This window comes from Dryas octopetala, chromosome 4, assembly GCF_963921425.1.
Source record: "Dryas octopetala chromosome 4, drDryOcto1.1, whole genome shotgun sequence".
Lineage (NCBI taxonomy): Eukaryota > Viridiplantae > Streptophyta > Magnoliopsida > Rosales > Rosaceae > Dryas > Dryas octopetala.
The window spans coordinates 4,185,505-4,192,724 of NC_141369.1; the positions used below are offsets into that span (position 1 = coordinate 4,185,505).

General features: G+C 37.8%; 1 non-coding gene across 1 annotated transcript; it reads right to left on the minus strand.

Moving 5' to 3' along the window:
* Positions 1 to 4,589: 4,589 nt before the first annotated feature.
* On the minus strand, positions 4,590 to 4,719 carry LOC147286253 (small nucleolar RNA snoR74). The gene has a single exon (XR_015122202.1). It is a non-coding gene; the product is annotated as a small nucleolar RNA snoR74 (small nucleolar RNA).
* Between the last annotated feature and the right edge of the window lie 2,501 nt (positions 4,720 to 7,220).

Consider the following 7,220-nt stretch of genomic DNA (forward strand, 5'->3'; position numbering starts at 1 on the left):
CTGCTTCATTTGACCTGAAAACACAAAAACAAGACAAGAAATACAAAATATCGAGTTCTAACACTCTAGGTTAAGGAATTAGTATCATAAAGTGATGCAAAATGCACACTCATCAGCTGACCCCTCTGTTGTTCTCCACCTCTACTGGCATGGCTTGACTGGGCACCACTACGCTTCCGCTGCGCCACTATGATTAACCCTTTGATCTCTAAATGTATCCAACATAAAATATGATCGCGACTTCAAGTATCGTTAATTACTACATCTTCCACACCATTCCTTACGTATCCATGAAAATGAGAAATAAATTATGATCGTGAACTAAGGGATCACCTTCAAGCTCCTATCATTTCCTTAGCAATGTGTGATGTATTCAGGTCTATCTCGACTCCAACTACCAAGACTTCCATCACAAGATACTTATGTTTCCAAAATGGCCTAGCTCTTCATTACCATCCATAAGTTATCATCAATCCATCGAGTACTCACATGCCCCAAGTTAAGAAAGCTAGATTAGTGGAATTACAACACTTTCAAGCTCACTCTTTTAAATAAAAACATCACTTCATATGTCATCGCTTTGTGATGTCCCTCCACTTCTAATATCAACCCTTACTTAAACCCAATACTTGGATCTCTTGCTCTCCATATGCCTACCACCTTCTAATTTCTCCTATCATCCCTTTAAGTCACGTCTCTCTCTACTCAAATTCCTTCATTGTCCTCATTAGACTTCCAATATAAAAACAATTCATTTAACCCTTAATCGTTATTATGATATCTTTATCCTAATACACAAGCATCTATCCTTCGCCATCCTTATTATAAACCATCAAAGTTTAACTAAACTTCACTGTGTCACATCTTAGATACTTAATATCTAGGGAAAACTACAACTCTAATAAAGTTAAATTCCATAAAATTCCAACTTGATTTCCTCGAATGGGCTTCAAACAAAGAACTAAAACATTTAACAATACGCTTTCAATTTCGTAGTTACTAATTACCAAGAACAAATCCTCACGAGTACGATCCAAATTGTAATACGAGCATATCGTAAACGTAACACTCACGTTATTCTAATAAACTACACCCCCAAAACTTACCACAAACTTCTTGAGGTCAGCCACGTCGAGAAGCCATATCCATATCCATACTAGCGGAGGAAAACCTTTTTGTACACTGAAAGATGCACAGGAGGTGCGGAGTCTACAGGAATCTAAACCCTAATGCTCTGATACCAAGTTGACAGGACCGCCCCCGGATTCCACCCTGAAACCCGGAGAGGTCCTGCGGGAATCCAAAATCAAGGAAAATCCTAACGAAAATTCGGCAGAATTTCCCCTGAAAATGGACTAACCCAGAAATTTCAAACCTGTTAAAAAAACTTCTAAACAGCAACCACCTCTACCACAACCAAAAAGGGTCTCAGACCCAACAATTTCACAGAGAAACCTATTCAATATTTAAAGTGGTTATCAGAGCCTCTATTCTATTACAAGGAATTTCTACAAAGATTAAATAGCGCCTACACGGTCCGAGTAGGGAGATGGACGCAAATGCCTCGACGTTATTGGCTCGACCTCCACCAAAGCTATTACCTGGGGGTACAATTTAAGACAAAACAAAATAATCCGTGAGACAAACTCAGTGAGTGGACAGTTTAATAAAAACAAAAACAAAAGTAAACTTCCTGTTTCAGAAAATCCTTCAAAACCACGTTTAGCTCTAAGACCTCACGTCACTCTTTGAAATCACCCAGTTTAAAACCATAAAGTTTATTTAAACTTAAGAAATCCCATTAAACAATATATATTTCTCAAGATAACCATTTCTTAAAACAAACGAACCGTAAAACATCGTAACAAACCTTGATAGAATTCAAAAGAAATCCCTCACTTAAAAACATATTTAATAATTTCTGAAAATAACCAATTTCATTTTCCACCATGCTATATACCCTGAATAACCTGGCCATACACCTGTGCGGAATTCCTGCATCACACAGCCAGGCAATATCCTGGCCATACACATGCGTGCAGTGAAATCCAACACGTGCAGGCAATATCCTGGCCATACACACGTGCGAATAAAATCAACACGTGCAGGCAATCTTGGTCATACGTGCACGCAGAGCAGCCCCCCAAAGGGCGAAGCATCCCGACACACGGCCCAAAGCCTATATGTGCATCGTGATGGGTCCCAAAGACCTATTAAATCTGATAACCTGGAGGGTACTGCAAAGGTGGTTTGAAAACCAATTTTTCCATAACCCAAATAAATCTGTTTTCCACCAAGAATAGAATTATTGTACTTTCCCAAGAAACTTTAATTTCCATAAAACTTATTGCATAATTCCAACTTAATTTCAAAATACATAAGTCAAACCAATCTTTTCGACCAAAAACCGAAATGATAAAATAAACCATATGTATAGAGTAAGAAGCTAAAATCCTTTCCAAAAGAAATTTATCAACTCCAATAACCCATCAAGTAAAACCATATTTTAAAACTTATATACGAGGGAAAATGAAAAGCCGAAATCCAACATTTATTTATCAAATCTAAGATCAACTCAAGATGCTTAACATAATTAAATAATGAAGTTTCATAAAAATTCGTTGATAAGTCAAAAGTTCACTCCCATAAATTATTTCTCAATCTAAAACTCAAAACAATCAAATAAATAAATTCCTAAGGTTTAAAAATGCTTTTAAAAACAAAGTCCACTCACAGAGATAGCCTTAGCTTCGATCCTTCACCGAATCGTCACGTGCCTCGGTAGTGTCACCTCACTTGGGGGTTATCCAACAGTTAAAACGATACCCGCAAGGTGTCCGTTCACGAGCCAAGTTGAAACTTTCGTTGCTCAAGTCGCACCCATCTATACAAAAACATTAACCAACTCAGTTTTGGTACTCAAAATAGCGCTAAATAATTTACGTGGCAGCTAGATGGTCAGAACCCCCGCCGTCGCCGCTCAAAGTGGCGGCACCAAAACTAGATTTCACAAATTTCTCCGAATTTCCTCCAATTTTTCAATCCTACACAGCCATTGGGTTTCCTAGAGACAAAATTTATCCAAAACAACATCACAATAGCCCCCCAATCCGAAACCCACAGAAATTCCGAAATGACCCTAAACCCCTATATTCCATCTTCAGCAAATTCTCAAAATTGAACAACTAAACCATAAGAGGGTGAAAGCACACTAAGAAGCAAAGGAAACCCACCTATTTTCGAAGTGGATGGCGCTGTAGCTTGGCCAGAATCCGACGAGACAGAGGGTATCTCTGGCGTCGTTACTGTGCGCGTGGGGCTGGGCTGGCTGGAGGAGTGGCCAGGAGAGATGGTCGGCGTCGGGAAGGCTCGCCGGAGGTCTCAGGTGGCCGGAATGGCCGGCGGCGTGGGTTTTGGGTGGCTGGGTGTAGAGGTTGGGTGCGCACAGAGAAAGGGGAGAGAGAAAAAACACGGGGAGAGAGAGAGAGAGAGAGAGAGAGAGAGAGAGAGAGAGAGAGAATAGGCTCGAGGGAGCTGGTCAGCGCTGGGGGGTGTTTGCCGGAGCCAGGGGCTGGCCGGTGATGGTGAGTGGGGGTGGCTGGGTGGTGCGCGCAGGGGAGAGGGTGCAGAGGAGAGGGAAACCGAGAGAGAGAGAGTGCGGGGAGAGAGAATAAATAGAGGGAGAGAGAGTTCTAGTGAGAGAAATTTCTAGAAAAATCTAATTTTTTATTTTTTTTAAACCCAATTTGTCATTTTACGAAATTGCCCCTCACTTCAAACGCCCATATCTTTCAAACTGTAACTCGAAATGATGCGTGCTACGTGTCTATGAACTCGTAGACTCGAAACCTATCTAACGGACCCAAAGTCAAAATCAAAAGCCCACTAGTTTTATAAGTCAACTTTTGGGTCAAGCCCAAGTTAGAATAAATAAATAAATCAAAATCTTTAAAATAAAAATTCAATATCTTTTTTTTATAAAAAAAATCTCTTTAAAAACACAGTTAAATAAAAATTTAAATTTTTAGTGAAAATTTGGGTCGGGTCGTTACAGCATCCTACCTTTTTTTATGCCATATCTAAAAAAATAGAGACAAGACCAATTAATAGAAGATGCATGAAATGCATCAATCTTTTGTTTTTAATTCAACACTATACTACATTAAAACATAGAAGAAATAACTTGCAAGTGGAAGCCTCTTTAAGGCATCTTTAAATGCCTTCTAATGATCTATATTGGAGGTTTGCACAGGGCCAAAGATCCATGGCATCCCAAAAGCTAGAAGAACCACATATGAATTATTAGTTTGTGGGTCAAAAGAAATATAGAACAAAACTTGTTTTAAAGAACCAAAAGAATGCAATGTAAAGTTAATTTGGCAGAAATTGACATACCTTGGCATTAACACCATCAGGAAGGATACGTTTATCAGCCTTCAGTCACCATGTAAATGTGTGTGTGTGTGTGTGTGTGTATTTAACTACCAGATTTTGGGTTACATGTATAAGCTTGAAATCATAACTTAGAAGCACACTTCAACACACATTTTCACAAACCAAAAATAACACAACACAGAAGCAGTAATTGAAAATGTATTATTTCAGAGCCTTCCAGCCACAAATTAACAAAATACAAAGGTTCACCAAATAACAATGGTAATGATTTTCCTGAAATTTATGGGAGACCCATTCACATAGGCAGCAGGACACTGCTTTTGTCATCAGGTTTCACAATAAAACTAAATCTAAATCCCTGATGTAAAAGCACCTAAGCTCAAATTAACAAACTGATTTAAGAAAAACAAAGCTAATTGACAATAGACTACCTCATTTCCTTTGTCACCATAACTTATGAAATTTCTCTCCCAATATAGTGTGAGGGTTGTCCAGCTGAAAAAAAGAGGAATGCCTTGGTAGTTAATCTCAAATATATTGAACATAAAGCTACATGCAAGATCCGGGTGATGAAATCAACTCATGACATAGTGTTAATTATATATGCTTAATAGAATTTGAATAATCTAACTGTAAAAGCAAAAATCAATTCCCAATACCCACCTCAAGTCAATTCAAAACCCAAATTCAAATATGAAAAGAAATCGATCAACACCCAATTCTAACTATAACAATCATTATCCAGAAACCCATAAACACTCAATTTAAATTGCAGAAATCAATACCCAAATAACATTACCGCAACCACAACCTAGAAAAGAGAAGGAGAATTACCTGGAGAGAGATAGAGGTGCCTAAAAGCCGAAACCCAAAAAACACAAGCATTAAAAAAACCTAATCTCAATAAAAAATAAAACTAGAAATTTATCAAATCTGAAAATACCTGAGAGGAATTAATGCAAGGAAGAAATCAGAAAAAAAAATTGATAACCCTAACTCAAATTTACCTGGGTATCTCAACGCGCATACCTGCAGTGAATTTTTAGTATGGTTAGGTTGAGATCGAGATCAAGAATGGATATTTGGGTTAAAGTTTAGACCGAAATGGAGAATCGATACGCCGTTGTGCTTCGTCGTCGGAACAAAAGAAAGGTACTAGGAGGTTTAGCGCACCGAGAAGAAAAGGTTGGTGGTGGTGTGACACCTTGTCGTTGCCAGAAACGGTTGATCACCGAAAATCGGTTTGACGCTGTTTGGGTTCGAATTGGGTCCTTGGCTGGGTGTTCAAGGAGACAAAGACTAGAGTGAGAAGGGGGAGGAAGAGGCGAGCAGCTCGGTGCCGGTACCGTCTGAGTCGCCGCCACAAGGTGGCAGATCGAAGAGAGAATTCGCGGGGAGAGGGAGAAGAAGAGAGAGATAGAGGGTTGTGGCCCGTGGGAAAGTGAAAAAAGATTTCACTCTCTCAAGTGAAATAATTTTTTAGTGTGGAATGAAAGTGTCATAAAAGTGTTTTAATGACTTGTTTAAAAAAATAAGTCATTATATCCAGAAAAGTGGTGTCATCTATTACAATTTTTGTAGTAGTGGTTATATTTATTTATGGATTTAATTATACATAGCTAAATATTTGGCTAGGGCTAGGATGAAGCCCTAGTGATGCTATTTACTTTTACTATGGATTATTGACTTTTCAATTGTTTACATGTTGACAAATCTTGAATCTCTGTTTAAATTGACTCTATTTGTTTCGCATCTTTGACTGATCACCTTAGGTTGCATGCATCTAGATTAATGTTGTGAAACTAAACAATCTCAAAAAGATAATATTTTTAATAGGCAACAAGTGGATATCCTAAGATAATATTCATGAGAAAATGGATTATAGATGATCATAGGTTACAATTTGGATGGGTCTATGCTCTATATGTTTGTCACTCTCACTAATTGTAATGACTCTTGCATGGATAACAGTTGCCTTAAGTACGCTTAGGGAACATGTAAATTAACTGGCTAAGGGAAGCCTAAGAAGCTCTTAGTTATGCACAGTAAGGAGAGTAATTGCTAAAAGTAACTAGCCAAACCTTTTAGTGGACAAACTTTGTTGACATGTTTGCATATTGATTGTTGGTATCCATAGTAAGGTGAATGGTATGCTAGTTGTGGATTCTGACCCCTAGTGCTTCTTTATCATTGTTCTTATCTAAATTAATTCAGTTTGTTATTTTAAAGTTTTGTTCCTTTATTTGTTAGTTTAGTCTACTTTCAAAAACCAATCAAAACCCCCCATTTGCGTGTGTGAGTTAGAGTAGATTTAATTGAATTAATTGAGTTAGTAATCATTACACTAGTATAATTCCATGTGGGATCGACCTCGTATTTGCAAGCTTTGCTACTTCATGATTCGTGCACTTGCGAGTTAACCTAGAGTTTGGGTAAAAGGTTAATTAATTTGCTCTTGGAGAACATACAACATACTTGCTGAGTTAAGTAGTAAATGCATGATTGATCGTTCTGGTCGGAATTTGACTTATTAAACAAGTCACATGATAAATTGTATTATTGTTATTGAAAGGTGAATCATATGTATTCAATTAATTGGAATGATACCCAAAATGGGTGTGATGACACATTAGTTGCCAATTTGCTTTGCTAATAGAGCAGATTTGTGATGACATGACTAGTTTCTAGTAATGCTCCTTTTGAGCTACTTTCTAGTAATGCTCCTTTTGAGCTATTTTCTATATGAATTGATATTGGCCATTGTCTTGGCATTTGACTTGTTGGTTTACAAGCCGTATATTTGTTAGTGAATTAAAATGAGTTAG